Genomic DNA, 27636 nt, shown 5'->3' with positions numbered 1-27636 from the left:
CCTTTCCACCCTCCAAAAATGATCAATTGGGAAAATGCTGGGAAAAAATAGGGATTTTTTTGGGAAAAAATGTGCTTTGCCCCCCCCCCCAAGAAAAAATCCTGGCGACGCCCATGCCGAAAGAGTCTGTCAATCAACTGTCCAATGTTACTCAGTGCATAGCACAAATGTTTACCCATCATGTCATCCCTGTGCGTCATTCGCCGAGTGTCACGATTAAACAAAAAATAAGAAAGAAAGAAGAATAAACAGATGATCCATTATTGCTGCAGCCCGGTCGTACATCTTGTGTGTCTAATTAAGCATGGTGTGGTACCATGACTAATTAATTTCAAGTGATTAATTTCAAGAAGATGCTGCACACTGGTGCGCATTGTGTGCATTGTCTGGGCCCTGCACGCACGATGGACTAACCTCAACGGTCTATCACACCCCCCCCCCCCCACACACACACACACACGAAGGACAACCTAGTAGAAACATAAAAGAGACCACTCTTTGAAAACTGTAGACCCTTGAAAAAAACCTTCTTTGTTAACTCACGTTATATTGGGGATATTGCTTGTTCCTGGCGAACTTGAGGGACAAAATGAAAGCAGGCACAAAATGCGAGTCAGGAGATAGAGGATAAAGTTTTACAGTCTTCAGCAACTCTCAGCCCCCATTGGGGTGGCATTGCTCTATGGTCAGATTATTCCATGTTAGTCAATATCCAGAGGTAGAATTACCTGGCTGAATTTCTAATTTTTTTTTTGAAACAAAATTGGAAGGAATGCTGAAAAATTTAAAAAATCTATTCCGATTTCTGTTTAGAATTTCATCTGATACAGTCAGCAGATGAGGAAATTAAAAACCCACTGACAATGATTATGATTGACTTGCGTGGCAATGGACAAAAACAAACATATGCTACTCAAAATCAAATTATTTCTATGCATTGTTCCCCGGGGAGCCCATAAACTTGCTCTCGGGGATTCATCCCCTGACTAAGATTACCAATAACCCCTGCTGTTTTTACTCCCATCAAACCAAGGCCAAACTGTTCTAACAACCGAGATGTACAAACACGGGGCTAGGCTTACTCACGCTTGCCTGAAACAGTCCAAACAAGCGCGGCGCGCGGAGTGAGCGGACACTAAAAATACACCGAGGGATGGGAACGAATGCCAACCAAAAAAAACAACAAAATGCAACAACCGGTAAATCAATGCCCCGTCCCTGAGTCCTGCTCCGTGATTGGTCAACCGGGGCTGGCCTCGGACGAGGGAACCAATCAGAGGCAGGCACAAGCAAGGACAACCTTGTTCCCATAGACAGAAAGAAAAAATAATGTTTTAGAAAAATAGAAAGGGAGGGAAAAAACACATGGCTGACTCTCTCTCTCTTCCAAGGACGATGAAGCACTCAAGGACGTCAGCCTGCCAAGGTCATTACTGTTAGTCCCAGCTACGCTAACAACAAGGCCAGATGTTGATTACTGCAGGGCGCATAAAAAAAAATAATAAGGGCCGTCTGATTTCTGCGCAAGGCCATCCAGACTTGTGCTAGTCATTACTGGCAAGGCCGGGCTGTATTTTCGGTTCTGCTGAAACCCCAAAACAACACAAAGATCCTTGTCTTTATTTAGCATTCATGGTCGTCTTTGTCTAAATTACATGGCAAAAAAAATTACTTTGTTTCAACATTAGAGGCAGTGAGAGTTTCATTGTTGTGATTCCAAAATTATTTGAGGTATTTTTTTTAACAGGGTTTTTAATTATTTCATTCAATTCAATTCAATGCAATGCAAAATTTATTTCTTTTAGATGAAACCATGACGCATGAACATTGAGAGATATCAAAGAAAAACAGGGGGGGGGGGGGGAAATAAAAAAGTATTCAAAGTTCGCTTTAAAAAACTTTAAAAAGAAGTATCAATTCCTCTGTACATGTAACACTGAACAACTAAATCAAAATAAACTCTTTTCAGCCCAACTTTTATTTCGTCAAATGTTTGATCTTTTTAATGTTCACTTTTTATAATATTCACATGCATCCCGATGTTTGTTACAAAAACCCAGTCATTTGTAAAAAATCTGAACTGACATACAGTGGTTTATGTCCTCGAGACAACTAGGAAAGAAAATGAAACAGAAAAGCCCGGTTCAAACATAATAGAGAACACGGTGGGAAAAAGACCAACCATTTTACTAAATTGTTTTTTGCATGGACACGAAGTCACACGATCAGACACAATTTCCATTAAGGTAATTGCCATCAACAGAAATATGATCCTTCGAGATATTTTGACAATTAGTGGGGAAAATAAGCTTTTCGTCAGATTTCGACATGAGTTTGAAGCCTTTTCAGAGAAAATTTCTAAATCATGTCTCAAAAAATGCAATTGTTTGTTTGGTTTTGCAATTACAGGGGTGTAAGGCCTTTTACTTTTTTTGTAATTTTTGGGGGCAGTCATCAGATATTACAAAGAACAATGAATGTTTAGTTAAGAAAATATTACAACTAATAATGTGAATCTACGTATATAAACATGGATGTAAACAAAGTTGATATCGTCGCTAGATATTGTCAATTTTTTTTTAAATTGAGAACTTCAGTACACACTGAATCCATTAAAAAAGGGAACAAATGGGGTAAACATAAATGCTATTAATAACTAGAGTGATCTGTAAGTTTCACAGTCTGGCACATGAAAATGTGTTGTTTGTACATGAAGTTAAAAATGTTCCACGATGTGCCACAAATCAACAAAAGGATCACTGTTCCCAGAAAACCAGACAAAATACCCCGGAACTACCCCCCAAACATTCCTTTTGTGCGCGTAGGCAAAGAGGGAACATGAATGTATTACTTTGTTAAGATCACAATTGAATATGCTCACCAGACTGTTAAGCAGTCGAATTTTCAAGAAAGTAACAATTCTGGCAAAAACAGCCAAACAAAAATAAACTGTTTTTTTCTTCGATGGACATACAGCTGCGCATGCATTGCTTAACAGCAAAACCTGTACACTGTACATCAAACAGTGGGAAGATGCTTTAGTTTAGTGGATGAACATTAATATAACCATTAAAGTTGTTTTAAATGTCAGCTTTTGCCTAGTTGAAGTTGTTTTCTGGAACCACAGAAATAAAACAAACTTGGCAAATTAACTTGTGACAAAACAGAACACGATGCACATGTTAGGCCTTCTATGCCTGTGTAGAAATGTTCAGATTAAACACCAAAATTGAGAACAAAATTGCCGTGGGTTCTTAAAGGCATTAACACAACAGTTCTGACGATGTGTGGTGCATGTACTACTAAAAAAAAGAAGACATTTTGTACTCAATGTGAGTAGACATTTTTAAAATACCGAGTCAAATTAAACAAAGTATTTTTAGTAAAGAACTTTGAGACAGTGTAGTGTCGTCTCCCAAATCTGAAGCAAAAACTCAAAAAACTATCAACGAGTGCATTGACACAGTTTGAAACAAGTGAGCGTATTCTCATTCACTTTGGAAACATTGTCAGAATTTGAAGAACAGAACTTAACCAAAACGAAACAAGAAAAGTTGTCTTTTATCCACAACCAACAGGTATACTTGTACCATAAACTCTTTGCTTTAATAACCATATATACAAGCTTCTTTTCTTCCTATATTAATATATTTAAATTAATTCTCCATCAAACATTCATTAAAACACAACAAGTTAAATGGTGGGGATGTCGCTGCACACGATTTCAAGTCGAATGCAACCAATAAATAATGATAAATAAATACATGTACATACTCAAAGCATGACTGGTTTGATAGTCACTACAAACTGTCTCTCTCTCTCTCTCTCCGAATGAGGAATTGTCTCTTGCTATGATTGCACGGCCTGTTTCTTCGATTCCTCCAGGAGTATCTTCAGTTTGCTCTCTCTGGGGCTCGGTAGACCGTTGAGGCAGTGGGGGCTGGTGCAGGAGCAGGGAGCCCCGTTGTAGTAACTGTCCGTTAGCAGTCGGTACAAGATGGAGCTCTTTGAGTCTATCTGCGGACAGTGGCAGCCGGAGTCGACGTGGTGGACCGCTGACCACTGCGTGGCCGCAGCCGCGGCTCGGGCCATCATCTTGGCTTTGCTCTTGGACGGCTGGACGAGGTTGAGGGGCTGACTGGACTCAACGTAGGCATCAGACATGATGTACATCTCAGGAGGGGTGTCAGGGTTACGCTGCTCCCACAAGAAAACAGTCAGAATCTCACCAGAGTAATTCTGCTCAGATGCGATGGCTGAAACTCGGTTTGATGGTTGATGCCAATAATCCAGTTGCAACAACTCTTTCTTTCCTTGTAGCGGAGATTTGGTACAAATGTTAGGCTCTTGTGTTGCAAGTTTGCAGACAGACTTGATGATAGTTATCCCACTGTATGATGGCTTGTGACAGAGTGATGACAGATGTACATGGGTGGCTTGTAGGTAGACAGGACGCAGAAAGTTGTTGCCCAATACAGAATTGCAGAACAAAGTGACGGGAAAAACAGCCAGCTAAGAATCCAACACGCTCCACTGTTCAATTGTGGTTTTACCAAACTGGTTCAACACCAAGCCAGCGCCTGAAGAAACATGTGAAAACTCAGTTGTGACACAAGCTTTGAAAACTGCCCACGTGCGCTGCTACACGTATGTGCGGCACAATAGGTATCTGTGTACAGCCTGTCCGATGATATTAATGGGACAAGAGTTCCACACGACCGTCCAGTGAGTTTGACTGGTGGAGCGGGTTATGCAGCAATACTTGGTGGTGAGCCAGGTAATAAGCCACAGGATGTATCACTGTTATCCAATGAGAGGGCTCCGTAACCACGCACAGATCAAGAGTCCTCATGTGTCCTTGATGAATTATTCATTAGTTCGGGCTGATCTAGATCCACCCATGTGTGACACTAGTTAGGGGAGAATTTGCCTGATAGACCACACACTGGCCATCTATGTAATATACTTGTTTGACTAAGGTTGGTCATCTTAATTCAGTGATCTCCTTCCAAGGTTGAAATTTCAGCGGGGAGTATTTGGGAGGGAAAAAACAACAACAAAGATATCCTAGTTACTGGAGATGATTTGCATGATAATTACTATCTGGCCCTGATGGTGACTGCAGGACACTGACCAGTCACTACTACTGTCATTCATCTGGAGGCTCACCTTGGCAACAAGTCATCCCTGAAGCCACTGATTGGCCAAGCACAATGAAAGTGGGCGGGGTTTACTGGAAAGGAATGCCAACTATCAGCCAATGGAATGGGCAGGACTTTTGACTCACTGCACTGAAGGCCACGCATGCCGAATGAATATCTGGCTACTGTGAGATATTAAGCCTTGAAAATTTTAAAATGAAATTGTGAAAGGGGGGGGGGGAAATTCCCCAGTTGTGTAAATATAAAATCGAAACCATGGCCCTAGGCTATGGATGATAAAAGACTAGAGCCAAAAGAAGAAAAAAAAGGTGCCAACTTTTATGATTGAATACTGTGACAAAGTCAACATTCCAACATTTTTTTTGCATGATGCAACAACATAGTCCATTGTGCATGCTCATGAATATATCCCTTTGATAAACGGAAGAGAGAAAACCTTTCATGAATTTAACCTTGGGACATCTAGTATGTGTTTGTAGGCTGTGTTTGGTTGCGTGGGATGCATTATGTAACACCGCTTTCAGCTCTCCCCCAAAATGGCCTTGCAAAATGTGTTGCTAATGGACATGCAATGCAATATATGCATGCAGTATGTTCCGCCGGTCAGTCGGTCGGGCGTAATGAACTGGACCAAACCTTAAAATGATTCCTGAGTGATTCGTTATTAGTTGGACACTAATTAGGCAACAAACACCGGAGACTGTGCGTTGTTTGCTTCATTTTTTAAGGGGGGGGGGCAACAGATCAACAAGGCCACATTACACATGGCAAAAACAAGTCAGTGCCAGCAAGAACTACAATACGAACACCCACGGAAAAATACTGAGAAATAATGAGTGGGCCATCTTACCATGAAACAACATGATCACTCGAGCATTGTGATAATGCCATAATGACCAAGATAGAATGTGCTTTGTGGCTTTAAACATGTTTTTATTTACTGTTTTCAATTGTCTGTTTCTTATTTACCACTTTTTTAGTTTCAGTTCCATTTTGGTTTACTTGTTTTTGCTCTCTTTTTTTTACTAGAAATTTGGACGTGGGGCAACTTACATTTCTGTTTTGACTGGTGACAGCACATGTTCAATTACTTGGCAAGAAAATGCTTAAATATGCAATCAGAGGAATACAGTGCAATATGAAATACGGGAAAAGCTAAATATAATTCTTCCCCAAAATGTTGAATTACGACAAGTTTTTTGCCAACCACAAAAGAGATTTTCACACGTAGCCACTTGTTGATGCTAGAAAACATGGGAAAAAATATTCACACATTTTTTTTATCAGGGATGATGATGCAGTATTTTTCCAGCCACTGTGATGATATTCCTAATCCCAATTCATGTACATTTACAATGCAATGCCATATGTAGTTGAACTATTCTTAACCTCAACAGTATAATTTGATCACCAGAAATGTTCTTCGGTCAAATTTTATGACACGTACGGCTTACTACAGATGGATGTGAACGTTTTGTATGCAACACATTGCCAAAACATTCGCGATTATTACATGTAGGAATATGTATATCTGAATCCTTCATGTTTCTTTACTGCTCAAGTTTGTCTCCTTGTTTTATTACAGGGAAAATGTACATGTACATACATGTGCAGAAAACCATGGAGCTGCTCTCAGAAATTTCTCAGTCAAGCATGTCTAAATATCTGTCTGCTGCCCTCTGTTGAACTGCTCTGGCCAGTGAAACCATCCACAATGCATTCAACAACAAGTCTAGGGATTTTTTTTGTTGGATTTCAGGGAAAAGGGACTGAAAGTGCTACAAGGAAAAACTCCTCAGGGATTATACAGTTAATTATAATCTGTAAATAGTCTGGTAAACTTGAAACTTCTTTCATTACATTCGTTTAAGCTAGTTATGGCTTGTTTACTTTAAAAAAAAAAACAATCTTTAAAAAAAAAAAAATCCTTTGTATTGGATGGCAATTTTGAGAACCATGCACTTTTTTTTTTTTTTTTTCAACTTCTCAATTCTCCTTAACGACAAAGGAGGCGTTTCTGCAAATGAAATTTAATCTGTGATTTTCCCCGCACAGAACCAATAGGTTCCCAGTATAACGTTCAGAACACAGACCACATAATATTTTCCCCATCTTTCCGGCTTCGAGGTTGCAAATATTCACAGCGCCGGCCTTGAACCAGTGGCTGCGCCTGCTATTGTTAATTTGTTCATGATGAAAACTCCAGCCAAGTGCAGTTGAAACCGGAGTCTGCGACAGAAGGCCTTGATCTAGTTTCAGACAAAACACTCATGTCTGTTTTTTTTTAATGGAAACTTCCTCTTCATGGTAATGTAACCTAAAAAACAAAATACCCGGCGCCAATTTTCGCTACGGTTTGGGGGTTTTATTGAAGTCTTTTTGTGCCTTGGAATCAATTTGTTCATCTTGCATTCTATTTAATGTGTTGGGGAAAGAAAAAGAAAAAAAAAAAATTTACAAAAAATAATAACTCACCTAAGTCGGGATATTGGAAAAACCACATGCCAAGTTATAAATGAAAAAAAAACAAATTCCTCAAGACGGGTATGCAACTGGGAATTTAGAAAAAAAACAAGGAAATTTCAAACCACGCAAGACTTTGTACAGTGTTTTTCAATTTGTAATGGCATTCGTGAGACATAAAAAACGAGGAAATCAGCGGATCCGAGGAAAAGTTGCATGCCCGCCAAGAGGAGCTGAGTTTCACATGAAATCTCCTAACTAGCGAAGCTGCCAATTAGACAGAACGGGGTGGTGAGAAAATGAAATTGTGTCCAAGTGCACTTATGTATGGACAACAAAGTTGAGTAATTATAGAGACATAAAACAATTTCTGTTGGGAATAAAGAGCGCCCTCAATGATCTCTGCACAAATCCAATAGGATTTAGGGACAGTTTTGGAAGGCCTATATATAGGATTTTGTTTTAAAGGGGGTGGCTGAAGATTTGAAGTCTACATGTAATTTAAGACATTTCTACAGGAGGGGGTGAGGAGGGGTTGAAGGAGGAGGGGTTGAGGAAGGGGGAGGGGTGGCTGGCTGTGCGAAGGGACCCTCTCTGTTTGAGAGACCAAGTCTTGAAGCAGTACATTTAAATTTGCAATGGGTCCACTGTACGACCTTTATTTCAGGATACTACTACAATGTGGGCTTTGGAATTTCTTTCCAGTAATCTTCGAAAAACACCATTGTCAGATGAAAGGCAAAGGGCCGGTTAACCACCCCAACCACCCGTTTCAATCCACCATTTACAATCCATATTTCCCCCCCTACAGCACTGATGTGGGGGGGGGGGGGGAATGGGCGGAGCCAGCTCAGCTTAAGATTACACAAATCGGTCATGCTTAAGGTGTAATTCTCAATTTCCTTGGGCTAGGGTGTCAAGGATGTGTGCTCGCTGATGGGAGGACTATTGAGGAAGTCTCGACATTTCCCCTCTTGTGCTTTTTACGCCTAAATTCGGCATCAATCCTGACAATGTGGTAAGAGATATCACTAAAGAGCCGGGGCAAGGGTGACTACAGTGTAACCCTTGCTCTCTTACAGGCCATTGACTTTACAAGCAAAATGTGCAAATACTGAAGTGCTTTGGAGAGTGTAGCAATCCTAACCCCCTAGGCCCTTTTTGCTAGGAACCATCCTCGATCCTCCAAAATCCTCCAAAACTGTGCACTTATGTTTAAATGAAGGATACCCAGGGCCTCAATCCTCCAAAATCCTCCTCTTCAAACACCATTCATCTCAATCCTCCAAAATCCTCCTCCTCTTTAAACACAATTCATTCTCAATCCTCCAAAATCCTCATGTGCTTCAACACCATTCATCCTCAATCCTTCAAAATCCTCATGTTTCCCAAACACCATTCATCCTCAATCCTCCAAAATCCTCCAAAACTGCCAGGAGGATTTTGGAGGATTGAGGTGGGCTTTAGGGTTGATCTATCAAAAGCTTCATTTGTGAAAAAGTTCTTTTCCATTTGTGGCACATGGTTAAGTACGTGTACCTATAACTTCTGTTTCAACAAAAAAAAATTGTAGTGTTAATTGTTGCAACATCTGAAATCAGACAATGACCCAATGTTCATGTAGGTATAATCTGAGCCACAAGGGTTAACAAGAAGATTTGCTTTTTTTTTAAATTTCAGTTTTACAAACAAGAGGTCAAGTACGATAAAAGAAAGCCGTTGTGAATTTTCTACACAACTTCTGAAAGTTTATTTCGATGGAAAACAGAGACTGGATCTTACCCGTCTACCCAAAAATTGCAAGTCACTGAATCACGCCCATTAAACATGCGAGGTTCAAAATGGCGATTTTTCAATCAAGTTAAGAATGCCGGGCTGGTCAGAGCGAATTGCCGAAGCTGATTAAAACAAAAATTGTGTCGTTACGCAAGGAGAGCACAAGGTGATGAACACGCCACAGTTTTAATCACATAATGAAACAAAACCAAGAAGGCCCTGAATTGTGGTGGCTTGGGAAAAAAGAGAAAAGAAAGTAAAAAAAAAAAAGGCGTGTATATACGGGGAGAAAATAAAAATTGGCTAACAAGATCTTGGGCCAAGGATGCATCGATGACCGTGAAAACACTCCTGGCTTAGCTACGAGCGCATCATAAGCCAAGGTCTTTACACCTCTCAGCTCAAAAGACACAAATCGGAAATTCCGTCATGCTTTCATTTTCTGAGGGCGGGCGAAGGACGTGGTCTCAGAGTTATTGAAACAGTAAAGGAATCCAATGCCAACCTCCCCCCCCCCAAAAAAAATCAGTTGTGTACAGTATTTGGAAAGGTTTATGTGACTATGGTAACAGAAGCGAGTTTGTCGTGCTGTTCGATCGCATCTGATCATGCCATATTTTTTAACGCAGGTTGAGCACGTATATCAAACGTCACGAATACTTAACCCATTTTCCCCCACACACTGCCAGCTTCGCTAAGCATGACGACTGACAGGAGAAACGAAGTACAGTGTCAAATGCTTGTAATTGATTTTCGGTTATTCTTCTGTGAAGTGCATGAGAAAATGAAATTGCACTAAAGATAACCTTGGGATGTAAATGCAGCACTAGTGAGGTATTTAGCCATTTTTTTTTTTTTTTAATCCTTGTTCACAACATTTATTTCTGTTTCTGTTCAGTTCGCCTGGGGACTCGTCAGTCTGGTGAACACAGAAATCTTTTGAGAATGACATTCACATTGTCATACAAACAAAACGATCTGCTTATTTGGCGAGGGGGAAAAGCTCATCCAAACGAAACATTAAAATTGCAGAATTGGCAGACTATTTCAACTAGACCCAAAAAACCACTCCATCCTATATGCCGAAATCCCTGCCAAAATACCAAGATAAAACTATTGTATTTTAATAATCATTGGGAAAAAACTGGCCCCTAAACATGGATAAAGGCTAAAAGTCAAGCCCCGGGATAGTACCCTAGAGTGTTTTAAGTTTGCACTTGATGAACACTTATGTCGTAATTAAGTTTGCCCTGCATGTGCATGTTATTCCTCCGAGACATTGCCCAACTTGAAGGAACACAGAAGATAAAATTGGCTGTAAATGATTCATGAGCCTGTGAGCTATAAAGCATTTAGCATGTGCTGGTGAGGTATTGGGTTTTATAATTTACATCTGTGCGTGGGGGGAGGGGGTGGGACAAAATCGGTCAAATGAACCAGTGAGTTTTTCCCGTGAAATTGGCCAGACATTTTTTCAGCAGGAAAAGGAACTGCACAGTATCAGAGAAGGAAAGGTTATCATTCATTTCAGATTGAAAGGCTACAGTTTCAAACTAAAAAAGGACGTCCTTTTTAAGCTGATGGGGTATTAGATAGGTGGAGCTCAGTCAGCAACACAGACTGAAAAGCTAAAATTGGTAAAAAAAAAATTGCAAGCATGGAAATCGACCCCCAAAAAGTTGACAAAGTCAATAATAGAAGCTATGAATACAGGGTACAAGACAGAAGATGTGGGCCAATGAAATCATCTTCAACAAGAAAGAAAGAAGAAGAAAAAAGGGATGCTGATATAATGACAATTTTCAGCAAAAGATCAAGGCTGGAGTCTTAAGTGAAATTTCCCCCCAAACGGAGGAAATTGAATTTAAGACAGATAATAAATGCGGTGACTCTGACTCTGAGAGAAAAAAAACGGTCAAGGTGCCCGACTCGGCTTTTGTTCGCCAACGCAGATTAGGATATTGGACCGTTTTAAATTCCACGGCGGGAACAATGGGGACAAAGGAGCCAGCATCACGTAAACAGCGGAATGTAGGGCAAGGGAACACTGGCAAAACAAGAGTAACGTTTCAAAAATAAGAAGCGACGACTAAAAACGAAAGACAAAAAATGAGAAGGTTTAGCCTCTCCTTCACGGAAACAGCAAATCAAATTTACCCAGTCATCCCAATTTTCTTTTGGTCCGTCCAAAAAGAAGAAAACAATATGAAGGAGCACGAGATCATTTTCACCTTGGGACCACAGCTAGAGGAAGAAAACGAGGTTGGAGTGATGAGGGAAATATATTGGACTGCCAACGGGAGAAATTATCCACACTGCTCATTTTGCGGCCATTGTTAGTCCGCAAGGACGAAGACATGAACCACTTTTATTGATGCCTACACGCCCCCTTTACCTGAATGTATCAAAAACATTGTCGTCAATGAAAACTGGGCTAATAAATTACTTTAAAATGCTGGAACCAAATGTAGGCCATGGACAAATGGACAATTTCTAGTTTTTTTTGTGTTGATCTCGGGTAAAGTTTAATTGGAAAGTCGAGGTCTGAAGGAGGTATTTAAATGTCGGGTTTAAAAAAAAGGGCAAGAATCTAGATCACATCTGCTAACAGGAGATGAGGAGGATTAAATTTGGCAACTGAGGCAACTATGCCTATGTTTCACCAATGACACTGATAAATGTACTTTACATTTCCAGCAGTGCCCAACATCTTGACCATCACTCTGCTTTCCTTCAACAGCGCCCTCTCTTGTCCTGTGCCAGTACACAATGCATTATATCTGTCAAGACTCGGCCTATCGAGAGCTCAACAAGTCAAATGAATTTTTTTTGGAAAATGTTCAACCGCATGAATCCAAACTGTTGTTGTTCCAATTCTGAGATGAAATGTTAATGTTAACCATAAACATAATGGTCGGCTGACCATCGTTGGAAATTGATACAAAAATTCCACTTTCTTGAAAATGACATCACACCAGGTGCCATGATTTCACAGGATGCTGGAGACTATTATTCACTTACAGTCAAGTAAGGTACATTTTGTATTTCTAATAATTTGGTAGTTTTTTTTTTGTTTTTGTATATGTTTTACCTTTATTTAAACCACAAGTCATGCATATTACATGCAAAACTTTCCAAAATCCTTTTCAAATGATTGACTGTATTTTTCCCGGACTGTTCCGAACCCAGCTTACAGCTGTTTTCTGAAACGCGCAAGATGTCAACATGTCAGCAGTTGAGCAAATAACAAAACCTGGTTTCTTCCAAGACGGGACAAGACTGATGTGTCCTCCGTCCAACCTTTGGCACGACTGACCTTGAGAATTGGGCCAATCAGTATGGTGTGAGTATTCCACCAGGGCCGGGTGATAGGATCGGGCATTCCTGCTCCGAGGGGAATCTTGTTCAGTGCCGGTGTGAGATCGTTATCGCATTTATTTTGATCATGGACACAAATTCAATTCAGTTTTGAAACAAAGCGGTTGCATGGATGCATTGATAAACAACAGGCATAATTTCAATTTTGAAAACAAGAAATACCATACATACTTCAATGAAATACCAAGCATATTCTAAAAGCCAAGAAGGCCAAGTCCATGACTTTGCCCCCCAACAAAACCCCAAATTCTTGCATTAGACTTTGATTTGTCCAGAAAGACTGAAGTTTAAATCGATATTATTTGGGGGAAAAAATGTACCCTCGTCAACTTGTCACTATCAAAACAGCATAATGCATTGATGTCTGATGAGATATTGTTTTCATCATAAACGGACTGACTCATTCCTTGTATTCTGTATTTCCCTTTCTGACCGTGACCCATAAAAATTAAGCGGGCAACATCGACCTTGGCCTAGTCTTACACAATGTTTTTTATTCCATTTCCACATGATCAAAAATAAGAGACGGTTCTGAAATGACACATGTGTACAGTTAGCGAGGCCATGAAATTGGGGCCAGGGTTGCATAACAAACTGTCATTACGTATAGATGAAATGAGAAAACCCTCAACAACAAAAAAAGGCAATTTCGAACAATTCATTGAAAAAAAGGCAATTTCGAATAATTCATTGCTATCCAAGCAAAGGCTCCCTACATGGCCCATTAAGATGTTCTAAGAAAAACGGATCTCTCAAGTAGCAGCTTCATGGTTGGTTGATATGGGGGGGGGGGGGGTGCTTCAGAAACGGCAATGGACAAATCTAGGCCAACCTCAAGGCCATCGGGATCCGACAGCTAGCTCTCTGTCTTTCACTTTGCTTCAATGGCCTCGGGGAGAGTAAGGGGGAAAAAAAAGGCCGAGCAGTCAGTTTGTCAAATCAAACAACTATCTCTTTTGACAGAATCTTCCTGGTGTATGATGGCTTTGGCCTTGGCACGTCGGCCCCGCTGGCTCCACCATTGCCTGGCAATGAGTGACACAGTGAGCTTCATTAGCACACATCACAGACGGGGTTTTGACAATGGCATTGAGGTTTAAACAGAACAGCAGCGCTGGCTTCAGATCTTTTCAAGGTTCAAAAAAAAAAAAATTGGATTTAGCAGGAGGATAGAATAAAGACCGCAAAATGAAATGGCTTTCTAAAATAATGTAAGGAAATCAGCAGTTGTGATTTCGCTACAGTAGAGTGGTTTCATTGCATTTTTTTTTTTTTTAGCAATTCAATCGTTTTTTTTTTTTTTTTTAGATATTCATTTCATTGCACAACGAGTCAACAAACAAATTAGTGCACAAACTTAAGTACCATTCCAGTTTTCAAATTAGCTTTAAATACATAGTTTAGCAAATAGGCATACTTGTAAAGTAAACCAATTTCTGTTAAGCACAAAGCCACAAGAAAACAAACAAAATATGTTGGTAAACATGTCAACAAGTTCAGTGCAACGGAAGAAAAAAAATCACAAAGCAAAACACACTGAAACGATATTCGATGAGTTTCGGTATCTACATGTATGGGACAGTTCAAGTACATTTCATACTACAAAGACAAAAACACGAGATTTCTGAAACTGTGTTTTAAAATTATGCAAGGGATTTTAGCAAAATGGTCTTTTCAGATTACCATATTTTCTGAATACTCAAATTTGTTAAATCCTGTAATTCTTTCCTTGCATCCCAATCCATAAACCTAATCACATTTTCGGCTGCATTTCCTCTGTACAATACATATTTACCTTTTTCTCAAGACTTTTCTCTGTAACAAATTCAAATTCAAAATGACATACATTTTTTTCGTGGGAAAACCTCACACAGCTGTTCAAGCTGGAAGTTATATTTAGGTAAAAAAAAATAATCCCATCCATTGAATAAGTCACAATCACTCCTCTATTCAAGAGCAAACACTTTTAGCACACAGACATAAAAATGGGACTTCTCCGTAATGGCGGATTACTTTGAGAGACTCCGCGGGGACAATACCCAAAAAATGCTATTTCTGTAACGCTGCACCGACAGGCACTGACGTCACGGGCATGCTGAGCGCGCTCAGATGGTGCCAACATACGCAACGAGTGACCATGAACCACACACTCCTAGTCAGTGTGCTCTGTGCAAAGTTAACAGTCACGGTCGATGCCACTGGGACAGACTACTTTCCAGAGAGGGGTGCTGTGAAACCCAAGCCCACTTGAGGGTGACATAATCAGCTATTTTTATAAAAACGATGACATCAAGTTTCCTGGATCATTTTTTTACCCCAAAATACTTTACAATATTCAGAGAAAAACACTTTAGCTGTATTTTTTGGGTGTCAAACTTGACAGAAAGATTCAATTTCAAAAGGAGTTTCCCTTGGGCAAATTTGTTACTTCGGATTCAATTCAAAGGCAACAAGTCAAAATTTCACAGATTTTTTAGAGAAAGATTTTGTATGTCCTTAGAAAAACTGGACGGTACTCAGTTTTTCTTGTCACAAACCAGATTGGAGATTATAAGTAACAAAAGTTGCATCCTTGTGAATCATTTTCATTTAACAATTAAGCTCAAAATCTTGAAATATCAAGCAGACTTTTTAGACTTTGCACTCACGGATAAACTGAAATTAAGATTTATTTTTCAAATTTTAAACTGAAAAAAAAAAGTAGTGAAAAAGATGTGTAAGGTTTGCAGTAGCACATTGTAATCAAATCAATTTTTGTATTAAACTGTGTGGTTCTGAAGAGAAGTGGTATTTCAACATGACATTTTGGACAGTATGCTCCGTATGTCTTCAGGAGAAGACAATTAGTGAAAATGATCAGTATTGCTTGTTCACACAGGAAACAGAAACCGGCATCTGCATGGGTGATAAACATTTATGCGACTTGAATTTCCCAATTTCTCCATACTCGGTTGCGCCGGGACCGAGATTTGCCGTGAACCCCTGCCACGCCACCCGCCAATTTCCAGGAAAACTGCAAAGCCATGACTTATTTGGTCTCGGGAAAAAAACACCCAGCTCAAAAATAGAAAGAGTCATGGGCAACAGGATGGATAAAACATCTGCGGGGAAGATTACCTCACGGGCATCCAATCTAAACGAAAAGCAACAACAACAAGCAGCGCAAACTGTGCGGCGTCACAAAGCCTAAAATACATTTAGCTGTATATATATATCTATTGGCACATCTAATCAAAGGCCTTGAATTAGCATAAATCATGTCTGCGCAACATGATCAATGATGATGTTGCAAATGTCCTTTGATGAATAATGTAGGAAGGTATGATCCCGGAACTGTCATTACAACATTAATGGAAGGTCCGATTTTGTTTAGATCCTTCACATACGGTAGCCATGCAAATTAACACTGTGCATTGCTGATAAAGTATTAATGTAAATTCAGACTTGGTTGTTTTTGTTGTATTTTTTCATTACCAAAATTTGGTTAAAAAAAACCTAAGAACTGAATGTACATGTTGCATACATAACAAGGTATGAAGAGTATGTGAACACGGAAACATGTGAGTATACTAGACAGATTCTGTACAGATTTTATTTTTTTGCATGAAATCGACTGTGTTACAGTTACAACTGGTTGCCGTCTAATTGTCTTTCATTCACTCCATGTTTAGCCTGTAGGGTGCTATTAAAAATTGAAAGAGTGCATGGTATGATGAAGAAGAGCAAGCTCTATAGACCATTATCATGTTGCAGCCATCTTGATTTTGTTCCCATTCGTATCAACGTAACCAAAGCAAGGCTGGAAGGAAAAATAGTCCGGCTCCTTTTTGTACAAAAACGTTATCATTCATTGCTTATAATTAATGGATACAGGGAACATGGCTGAAATGGTGGCAGCATGATAAAGGTCTATTTTGTCACGTTATACATGAGAATACGACTGTTTCCAACACCTGAAGGGGAACGATGCTCTGGCCACGCATGGGACCAGGATTTGGGCTTCAGGGGTCCTCCCGACAACTAAACTTTCTACAAACTTTTACCACCTATAAAAATAATAATAAATGGCATTTATATTACAGGGTATCAAAGCGCTTTACAATTATTATTTACCCTGTTCAACAGGCAAACACTCCTGAAACCTTCTCAACTCCCTGGGGAGCATACACAGCCAGTACGCAGCCATTTCGGCACTTTTGGCTGTAATCAACCTCTCACAGTGACAGTAACCAACACTGCCCTCACAGATACCCATCTACTCCTGGGTGGAAAGAAGCAAGGAGTGACAAAGCGCCTTGCTCAAGGGCACACTCACCGTAATACCGGGCTGGACTCGAACCCACAAGCCTATGATCAAACCAACACGATATCAAGACAGGAGTTGGCAGAGTTTGCGTAATAGTGGCAGCAGTGGGATGTCTGGACCTGTTTTCCCCTCTCTAGCCTCTAATTTCGGCCGACAGGGGGAGGGATTAGGAGCATCTGCACGGGTAATCCACCCAGGGTTAACATGCTTCCCGACAATGGACCGTGTCGGAAACGAAATTGAGTCACAGATCTTCAGACGTCCCCCAAAATTACATGGTTTTTCCGTCCAGCCTTTCTAGGGCTGGCTTTACTAGCTTGTAACGAGGTATTGGGGGAAGGGGGGTTTTAAAACCAATCAATTTGTCCTTGAGTGGGGACGCCTTCTGACGAGGTCTCATGCAGGTCAAGTTTACTAAGTAACTTGTAACTTTCCTCGATGAGGATATCCAATAAGCTGACTGGGATGAGGGTTTTTTTTTTAATGAGGGAGTGGCGGGTCTCAGTCAGGGTTAGGGGGGTCAGGGTCATGGGAACAATCGCCGGGGTGGGAGGGGAAGGGAATGACACAGGGAGAGCTGCTAATTGGGAGGAAATACAGAATCAACTTCTTGGGTTGTTGACAACAATTGCTCGATTAGAATGGAGTGGTCGGGCTGTTGACAATGCTAAAGTGATGCTTCTCGAGACAGGACTCTCTTATTTTTTCAGTTGCTGTTTCAGTTTTTTTGTTTTTTTAAAAACTTTTCAATCCTAAGTTTAAAAACTTTTCCACTGGACCAGACCCAAATATGATCTTCCGAGTACAACGAGCAGCATAATTCTTGCAAGAAGTGCTATTCATCATTGAATTTGATCACATATAGACACAGTTTATGTTGTCTTTTGTGTTACCAATATGGCCTACGTGCATGTGGTACAGCTGATCCCTTTGTAAATACACCATTCAGTCTCCGTGTTTATCGATCACCCAGATACAGTTGTCAGTAAACTATTACCGTTCTCATTATGAAAAACCCGCCAACTGGAAACTTGAGAGAGAAAAGAAGTCTTCAAAAATATGACCGATGGGTTGTAAATTGAAATACGCAAACTGACAGGAAATAGCTTTAATTTTGTCAAGTTCATGAAAGCAAAATTGACGTTTTTGGTGTATAAATGGACATTCATTTTAACAGAGAGCTCTTTGAGTTGCTTTTTTTTCTTCTGGTTTCGTTTCAACAACGAGACCTTCCCCATTGTCAAGGGACCGCTAGACTTTTGGTCATTAAAATCCGTCATCCATGCTAGAAATTAGACTACGGAGCCTCGAAATACAACAAAGACTTAAAAAAGATACACAGCGCTTAGACTGGGCGATGAAATATTTCCATCAATAATTCTCCCCCTTTCTTCGTTGCCAGTGTGTGCATGACCTTGAAGACGTTTGGTCGGGCCATTGTGAATAGGCGTAACTGGGTCAGTTCAAGGCTCCAAGTGATGATTGCTCACAACATCTTTACTGAGGATGTGAAAATGTGTTTGTGGACAGAACATAGAAAATAAAAGTGGGGGCCGGGGCGCTGGTCTGAACACAATCGTGGAAATGACGCATGCTGGCACAATTTTGTAAGCAGTCTGGCTGATAAGCTGAGTGACCCACTTACATTTGTACATGTGGCACAGCCGATGCACACCTTCCGAAGCCAGAGCAAACTCTGGGTTCCTACAAGGATAATCCAGGATGTGGGTTTTGATTAGAACAAGGCGGCGACACATACGCAGTCTTGGACCACTTTAAAATAATTTCTTCCTATCCTTAAACGATGCATCATCTCACATGAATAACTGTAATTGTAATTTCTTGTTTGCCATCTGAAACTGAGAGACCACTGTGGTGCGCGGGACGCGATGTCGGCCTAAATGTACACGTTGCTCAAATATCCTGTCGTGAACCCAAGGAATAACCTGGCCTACTTTCATGTAGTTCTACCCTTGTCGTACATGCACCCGCATATTAATTTCGTGCAGTTGATCCATTTGTATGTCCCACCGAGATCGCAACCACTTGCGGTACGTGGAGATGCTGCATTATGAATATTTCATGATACATGTCATGAATTAGAGAGGTATGTGTATGGAATGCCATTTCCACACTGAGACGAACTATTCTAAAGTGAAGAATAGGAAACTTCTTGTACACGTACATGTAGTTTGCTATTATATTCGCGTAAATGAAAAAAAAAAAAAAACTGTGACTCCAACAAATCCGTTCTTTCAAATCCTGAAAGCAGCAGCAATGCACAAAATGTCCTAAGCGTGACATGAATATTGACCTATTTCCTTCCATTCCCCACGAACCAAAATGCACCCTCTATCCTGACAGGATGTACAAACGACGACACTACACGTACACTGGCCTGCCAACTCTCACGCATTGAGCGCGAGACTCACGCATTTCAGGTTATTCTCATGATCTCACGCCCGCATGGGATTTCTCACGCTAAAAAAAATATATAAATAATTGACTTAAACTTGAAAATGATGTTTTTTGAATGATGATCTTTTGCTAAAAAAAATAAATAATAGGTTTAAGTGGTAAGAAATTGCCTCAGATCGCACCACAGAGCGTCTAGAATACAAAATTTTCCTGGGCACTCCCCACGCCGTTATAGGGCTTTACGCTTCACGCTCGTTCTGATCAAGTTCCATCGCCTAATTCTCACGCTCAGCTTTTAAACTCAAAGTTGGCAACCATGCATACATGTTTGCCTCAGCTAGCCGTGAACACTTTCCATTCTCATTAAAAGTGCGCCCTCTATCTTCTGATCCATGACACCAACAGTAGCTATTCCCCCCCCCCCCCCAATCCCACTTCTTTCCCACCAATCACAAGTCCCACTCACTCTCCGCCTTGTTTGTTCCACTCAGCTACTACCCTCCTCCCCCGCTGCTTGGGTTTATTTTCGGTGGTTCTCCAGTTAGTCACTTGGCGGGCTGTGGCCTTGGCCTGGAAAAAAAACCTGCTGGGTATCGCTCCGAGGACAATGACATTATCCCGACAAGTTCATGGACTTGCTTCTGACAAGACTTGGGGGGGGGGAGGAACTACACCACACAGGGCAGACAAAAATGATATTATTCTGAGTGCTTTTTGTAATATTCTTCTTGCAATCAGCATTAGTCTCGCGATAAAGGCAATCAATCAGATTAAAAAGAAAAGAGCAGTTATGAAAATGCTCATTGAGACAAATGGACCAATAACGTTTACACACGTAGTTTCAGAAGTACATAACTAAAGATGTCTGTAAAAGGTTTGACATTCAGAATGCAATATTGGCTTCCTTTCTTATCTCGCATCTCAAACTCTTAAATGTCACAGGAAAAACCACATTAATTGCCACAGGCTTTGTACTTGCAGATTTGTGCTCAGGAGACACTGTAGATTCTGCACATACATGTATGTACATTTTGTAGATTGGAAAGAAAAGGAAAAAAGCCTTGTTAATTAATATTTCATTTGGGAACGGTCATACCGTATGAAACTGGACAGGATGGCTCAATTTAGGTGTGAATAATTCATTGATGAATTGGTTCAAAAAACGTTTCCTGCCAATCGTAAATTGGTGTGATGATTGTCCAATGAATTTCTCCATCGACTCAACAAGCATTCTAGCATCACATACATGTAGATCATGTTTTCATTGATTTTTTATGATGAAATAAACAAAAACTGCCCCAATTTGTTTTCTCCATAAATTAACACCGTCGATATATTGATATTACTTGATTATTCGATATTATTTTGATATTGATATCGCCGATAACAATTTTAAAAAAATATTGCAATTTTTGATATTGAGGAATGATATCAAAAATATCGAAAATGTGTCAGATTATCGTCATATAAATCTCCTGTTTGTGCTTTTACTTTGTGTTTAACGTTTGCTGTATAATGAAATAAAACTCAGTGGCAAGTTGTGCTTGGACTCAAAATATAAACAAATCGCGAAATGCCAAGCGGCGTCGCTTTGTGCTCTGCGTTCGCTGGAATTCGCGGTCTCGCCCAATGTAAAACGTCAAAAGAAACCGCCCGTTCTGGACAAACTCTCGGTGCTGAGAATTGTTTAAAAAGTTTTAGCAATATATACACTCCACAGAAAGCTGTGGAAAATTGGGACTTACAATTGCTTTTTTTTGTTTTGGTTTTTAAATCAAAGTATGATCTTTATGGTCTTGAACTTTTACCTGGGATAATCCATATATCGAATATTCTCGATATTGGATTATTGAAAATTCTAATACCGATGGTGCTTACGTAAAATGTGCCTGTGGTTTCCAGTGCTCGTAAATTGATTTTCGGAGTTGTATGCAGTTGTACAACTACATAATAACATACACGCACACAAAAAGAATTTCAGCTACTTGTACATTGTATAAAACAGGCCTTGGATGTAGGAACACTGTTAATCCACTCAACTCGAACAAAGTCATGAATATTTGAAAATGGCACACAAAACAAAATCTCCTGCAAGGACATTTTAGACATCAATATTTCAAACTGTAAAATTTCACTGTCATGTCAAGGCTGATACGGCCATTGTCATGAACTTGTATACACCGTCGCATTACGCTGACAAACGGGACCGCACTCCATGATGTTACTGTATGCAAACCCTAATGGCGTGATCTACTATTTATAATTTTCTTTTTCCAGGTGTGCCCATGGTTTAGACCACAAACCTTCCTGTTTACCTCAAACACTGTAATAATCTCTGGAAATCTGATCTAGACGTAATTGACAAGCGACCCAGTTAAAAAAATACAGGTCTGCTACGTGTATCTGCAACTGGAACTCCCACGGACCCGACAATAAAACCAGCTTCATTAAACAGGCTAATAATCTATTAACATTGCATCTGCATGTCGGTAAAAAAAAAAAAAAAGCCTGGTAAAAAAAAATAAACATTAACATAAAATTATATGTAATCCACAGTAGTGTGTCTGGACGAGTTTCGGGCAATTTCAAATTGGACTAAAATCCTGGAATTAGAATAAACTGTAAATCCAACATAGTTATTCTGGGCCTAAATAAAACTGCTCTTTTTTGTAATGCTCCAGTTAAATTTGAATGAGAACAGAAAATCCTTATAAAATTACAAACAATTGTTTTCTTCATAATAATAGGAAGACTGGTGAATAATATTTGTTTGATTTGTTTGAAAATTATTACAAGCCCACGCTTTCAGGGGAAACAAATTAGGTCTGATCTCCTCTCCATGCGTGGAATCTCAGGCCAGGGCTTGGGCTGTGTGCTCCCCCTAACCTGCCAGCACTCATCATGTCAGACCCTTTTAAGTGATTAGAGACCCAAACTGCTAGGCCGATAATGAACAGGGATCTGTGCTGGCACAGCTGCCGACCAGCGACCAGCAGGACTTTCCCCAGGCCAGGCCAGCCTGACCAGGCCCCGTCCTCAAATGACCCCTAGGTAACTGGGTCAACCAAGGCTGACCAGTGCCAACAGCTGGTCTGGTCAACAAACACGGCCGGACAGTCATGGGCCCTGGTCAGTCAACCTAGGACACAAAAGAACCCAGGCCAGGGTCCCCGTAAAATAACGGCCTGGACAATTAACATCAAGCCAAATAATAAGTCCAGGTATTAGGTACGAGACCAATTACAACTGACCATTAGTGTGGTCATTCTAGCAATGCCACACTTTTGTACCGCTTTAACCAACCATTAAATCGTAGAAGAGTGTATGGTTAAGTAGACTTGAAGAGCCCCACATTGTGACAACACAAGGGTAATCAATATCCAGCTTGTTGAATGGCGCAGCACGGTTCTAATTACCGCACAAATAACTCGGATTCTCTAGCCAGGGAGGGGAGTGAAGCTGATCTTTCCCTATTTATTATTTTTTTGTTACAAAGAACCAACAGGACTTGAATTGATGGCTGGTAATTTGCTGCCTACATGTAAATTGAGAACCCTGGCAGGATTGTATCATGGTTTGTGCCTCGATAATAAACTGCGGCGCCAGTGTTTTGGAAAGTAATCCCTCGTCTAATTTGTACGTCAGGGCACAATGGCTTCATTGTCCACTTCTAATTGTACTGTTTAAATCCGGCAATTAAATAATAAAAAATCGCCCTTGTTCCTCCTCCTGGCCTCAATCAAGAAACAGATCCTGTCTGCATCTTCTTCACAATGGCCAATTTTGGCTGTTAAATTTTAATGGGGAACAGGCTCATTAAACATAAATTGCAAACATGAATACGCCTCGTTAATAGTTTCAACACACACACACACAAACAAAGAATTCCAAATAAATTTGCGGGGTGGTTCTGTTAATACAGAAAGTGACTAAGAAGCTCCACTTATCACATTGAACAGCACTAATTAATGTATTCAATTCAACTAATATTAGTAAATGAATCTTTTGTTGTGATTTATAAGTGTTCTATATTTGTTGATCTTCTGATCGTTTCATACAAAATGTTTTGTGGTGTAATAACATGAATGAAATAATAAAGCCTTTCGAAATTCGTTGCACATCATCTAAGATTCCTAATATTAATTAAATCCCAGTTAGAGAACTGCTAAACCCTTCTTTTTTTTTACAGTTTACAGGCATGCAACTGGGAATTTAGAAGAAAAAAACGAAGAAATTCCAAACTATGCAAGACTTTGAACAGCGTTTTTTAATTTGTAATGGCATTCAACAGAAGTACAAAAAAAGGAGGAAATCAGCGCCATCCGAGGAAAAGGTGCATGCCCGAGTTTACATAAATGAAACCTAACCCCCTTAGGGTTGCTCAGGACTACCCTGCTAAATCCACCAGAGTCCAACGGATACTTCCTCCTCAATCCAACAGAATCCAACTGCGCCTAATTATTAGTTGTCTGCTGGATCCTACAGAGTCCAACTTGGCGTTATTTATCAGTGCCCAACAGAATCGGACTCTGAATATGTACATGTACATTTGTACAATGGGTTTACTGCTCAATCCTACAGGCTCTTCCAGATTTATGATATAGTTGGATCATGTTGGATTCAGCAGGGTTAGGATTCAATACAATTTGATGCAATGCCAAGTACATGTACCTAAAACAAAATTGAGACTGTAACTTTGACCCTAACCTTGGCCCGCATTCATGCACTTATCCACTGAACAGTCTAAATGCTTATTATTAGCCTCAATCAAGGCTGGGAATAAATAAAATGCAATAAACGGCAAAGCTCCAGCGTCCTCAACCCTTGTCATGTCGGGATTGGCTGTGAGGTCGCAATGGCAGTGAATCACGCACGCACGGCACAGATTCACTCAACAGCCGGCAATTTTGAGGAATGGTGGGTGTTTATCTTCGGGCAAAATTGTTCGGAGTCTGCTTTGACCACTGTTATCTTGAGGTTATCAATTGTGACATCATGTAGCACATTTTTTTATTTTACAGTCTGTTTCATTTGCTATCTTTAGATCTGTGCTGAAATTTATCACCCGTGTTCCGATATGAAACATCAGACATGTACAAACTATGCCCATCTTGCTCACTTCGTTTGTTTGATTCCAACCAAACTGTTATCCCATTTAATTCATAGCCCTGAGGATATCAAAATGCTGTTTGTTCACGTCATATTTATAGAATTCCACCCCCATATACTAAGTTCAACAGAACAATGCAAACGTGGCCGGAAAATCCCCCTGAAATTCCCAACTTGGTCCCCTTTTCACCCTCCACTGCGCCAATTCACAGAATAGAATTCAGCCATTTTCTGAGAGAAAAAAAAGGTAAAAAAAAAAAAAAAAGCAGTGGCCCTCTTGCGATTCGCTACAACCTGCGCAGCGAGACTGAGCAATAGGTACGTTGAGATGCATCGTGAGGCTAAATGCGGCCGGTCGCAGTGCTGTATGCCACTGCAGCTGCCTTGCATCCCTCATTTGCATTTTTCCTTGAACGTTTCAACCCTGAATGGTGGGGCCAGCCTCTCTCGGGTTTGGGCTTCGTAATCTAGAACACCCGATTGATCAGCAACGGTGGATGACCCCGCGCTCCTCAAGGCTGCGCAGGCGAGCCGCTACCACTAGGCTGGCGGGGGTGTCCACTACACTTGAACTTGAACAAAAGGCAGGGTGACAGATAAACAGAGCGGCCACAAAAGACACTCGCTAACAGGGCATGCTGGCAAACAACGTTTGGGGGAGGTTGAAAAAAACATGTATATATAATGCAACAGCCTTCAAGGCCGTCACGCCGTTTTTTTTTTGTTTTTTAAAGAAAATTTATTTTCGATTCCGGGTTTAATTATTTGAAAGGGGTGTTGAGATGGTAGGTTCTAATTCAGGAGCAGTCAGTGACCCCCGAGAACGGACAAGGACTGCCCAGACTCCAGCTGCATGTCAGCAGCAGACTGGGGTCGGCCCTGCATGCTTTCCTGCGCCTGTCCACGTAATTCAAACAGCATTTTCAAAACAGGGCCCCAGACCATGTACAAAAACCGTGGGTGAAAAATTATAGGCAATTACTGCTCAACATTTTAAATTTTGTCTCTTGGTTTTTTTTTGCTGGATTAATAGGGATCTGTTGAAAGAAAGCCTTACAAAAACAAAAAACAACAATAAAAGCCTCCCCAAAAATTGCACTCCAAAAAATGGTAACAATGTCAACGCCAGTGGTTTTTTTCTCCAACAGCATCAGACAATGCTAAAATTCAAATTGTATTTAAATTAAAAAATGAAGAACACTCTTAGTCATCGACCACAAAGCTGACCCTCACAACTACACTGTACATATAGAAACACAGGTACAGTTGTAAGTATATTTCAAAAAGATGATTATTTCAGTTAAATAGCACAAGTAAAGACACAACCATTTTGTTGCTGTGCATGGCAGAAAAACAAAGCTGAATCATAAACAAAATATGGAGGAAAACACCAAAGCAGGCTCGTAGGCAGGGGGTGGTAGGGGGCGGCTGCAGGTCCTCTTTTTCCTCGCGATTGACATTTGAGTTTTACTCTAATGTGTTTACTCTAATGTGTATTTCCATGCGTAATCAACTGTTTATAAGACATGAAAAGGTCCACTTCATTGTAAACACAACCCTTCCCTTCAACCAGGCTGACTACGGCCCTGCAAAGTGCAAGGTTTTCTATTCCCATTTTGTAAATTGTATCAAACATGTACATGCAAATTCTGTTTACCCACAGAACTCAAATCACCTGAAAAACAGTCAATTGTGATCAAACAGATCGCTGAGTGTTTTGCTTTGCCCGGTCAAGTTCATTTCGGTCGTAGCTCTTTTATTATTATAGCGCTGTCGCTGAAAGAGTCCCCCGGCCGGTCGCTGGACAAAAGACGACCTTTACCCCTCAATGGAGGCTAGCTGGCCAGGTCAGGGCTATTTTAGAGAGTGAAAAATGACCCGAAGGCACACGGCAATGAATAGTGAATACTGAATTTGTGTTTGTAATTGGTAAGTGATCAACAATGCTGGAATGAGCGGAGAGGGCTATTTTGGGAGCAGAACATGTCTAGTCAAAAAAAAAAAAAAAAAAGCCACAATAATATTTACATTGTTGTACCCACATTAGGCCTATGTATTGTATATTTCTAGTACCTAGTCTGTATGTTTTGTAATGTAGATGATTATGGTACTCATGATAGCTAACTTCATACATGTACATTGTGTACATGTTTGTGGCTGATCAGTAGCTGGTAAAATGCAACATAACAGGTCAAAGTTCAAGTTCAAATTGTGACTACATGTTCACATACATGTACCTTTCCCAATGTCAGACTCTGTACATGTTTACAACCGGTTTGTGTTACAAACAGCAAAACACTCGTGACCCGAGGGATGATTTCATCGAGCTTATAATGCATACAACTGTGCTATTAAACCTCTGTGCTAGCAAGAACATGTTAATTACCATCCCAAGTTTCATGGGAGCTACTACATTTTGTACATTGTGCATAAAACTCCTCCTGGATGGCTGCTCTCTGCTTTTGGCTCAGCACATCAAATTGCCAAGCAACATTTTCTGGCTAGAACCATGATTTAAAGCAGTGGATAGGGGGAGTGAGGGGGGGGGGGAGGGGAGGGGGAGAGATCAGATGCCCTCAAGTGACTCAGAGGGTTACAAGTACATGTACATGTGCCCCCTCCCTTGCTTTGTTTCCCACGATTCTGTTGGATAGTCTTCAGAACCACAGCACATTCACAATTGAGTTTCACTGATGATAACACAGAGTACATTGTACATACCGGTATGTAGATGTACATGTGCATGCAGTCTTGCAAAGATACATGTACATGTACGTTCAGCCCTCACGTGGTCTCGCAAGATTGCGGGGAAGGTTTCAGACATGTACGCGTCTGTGTTTTCCGAAGTACTAAATTAAGCCTTCCCTTGTCTCCGAACCCTGACACTTGGGACAAAGCTTTCAGCGTTAATGTTAACACTTATCTGGGTTAACATGTGATCCCTGGTGACATTCGCAAAGATCACCCCCCCCCCCCTTTCCCCCACAGAAGCGCCACTGCAAAATGCTACACAAAATTTATAGC

At 40.5% G+C, this 27636-nt stretch overlaps 1 protein-coding gene across 1 annotated transcript in view; it reads right to left on the bottom strand.

Annotated features, from left to right (window-relative positions):
• LOC119721379 (nuclear receptor subfamily 0 group B member 1-like) overlaps nt 1-27636 on the bottom strand; it is a 42763-nt gene that overhangs the window by 5125 nt on the left and 10002 nt on the right. The window lies entirely within an intron of this gene.

The sequence above is a fragment of the Patiria miniata genome, unplaced genomic scaffold (assembly GCF_015706575.1).
Source record: "Patiria miniata isolate m_02_andy unplaced genomic scaffold, ASM1570657v1 HiC_scaffold_13, whole genome shotgun sequence".
NCBI classification, from domain to species: Eukaryota; Metazoa; Echinodermata; class Asteroidea; order Valvatida; family Asterinidae; genus Patiria; species Patiria miniata.
Note: the sequence above shows the minus strand (reverse complement) of the source record. Positions and strands in the feature narration are given on the sequence as shown.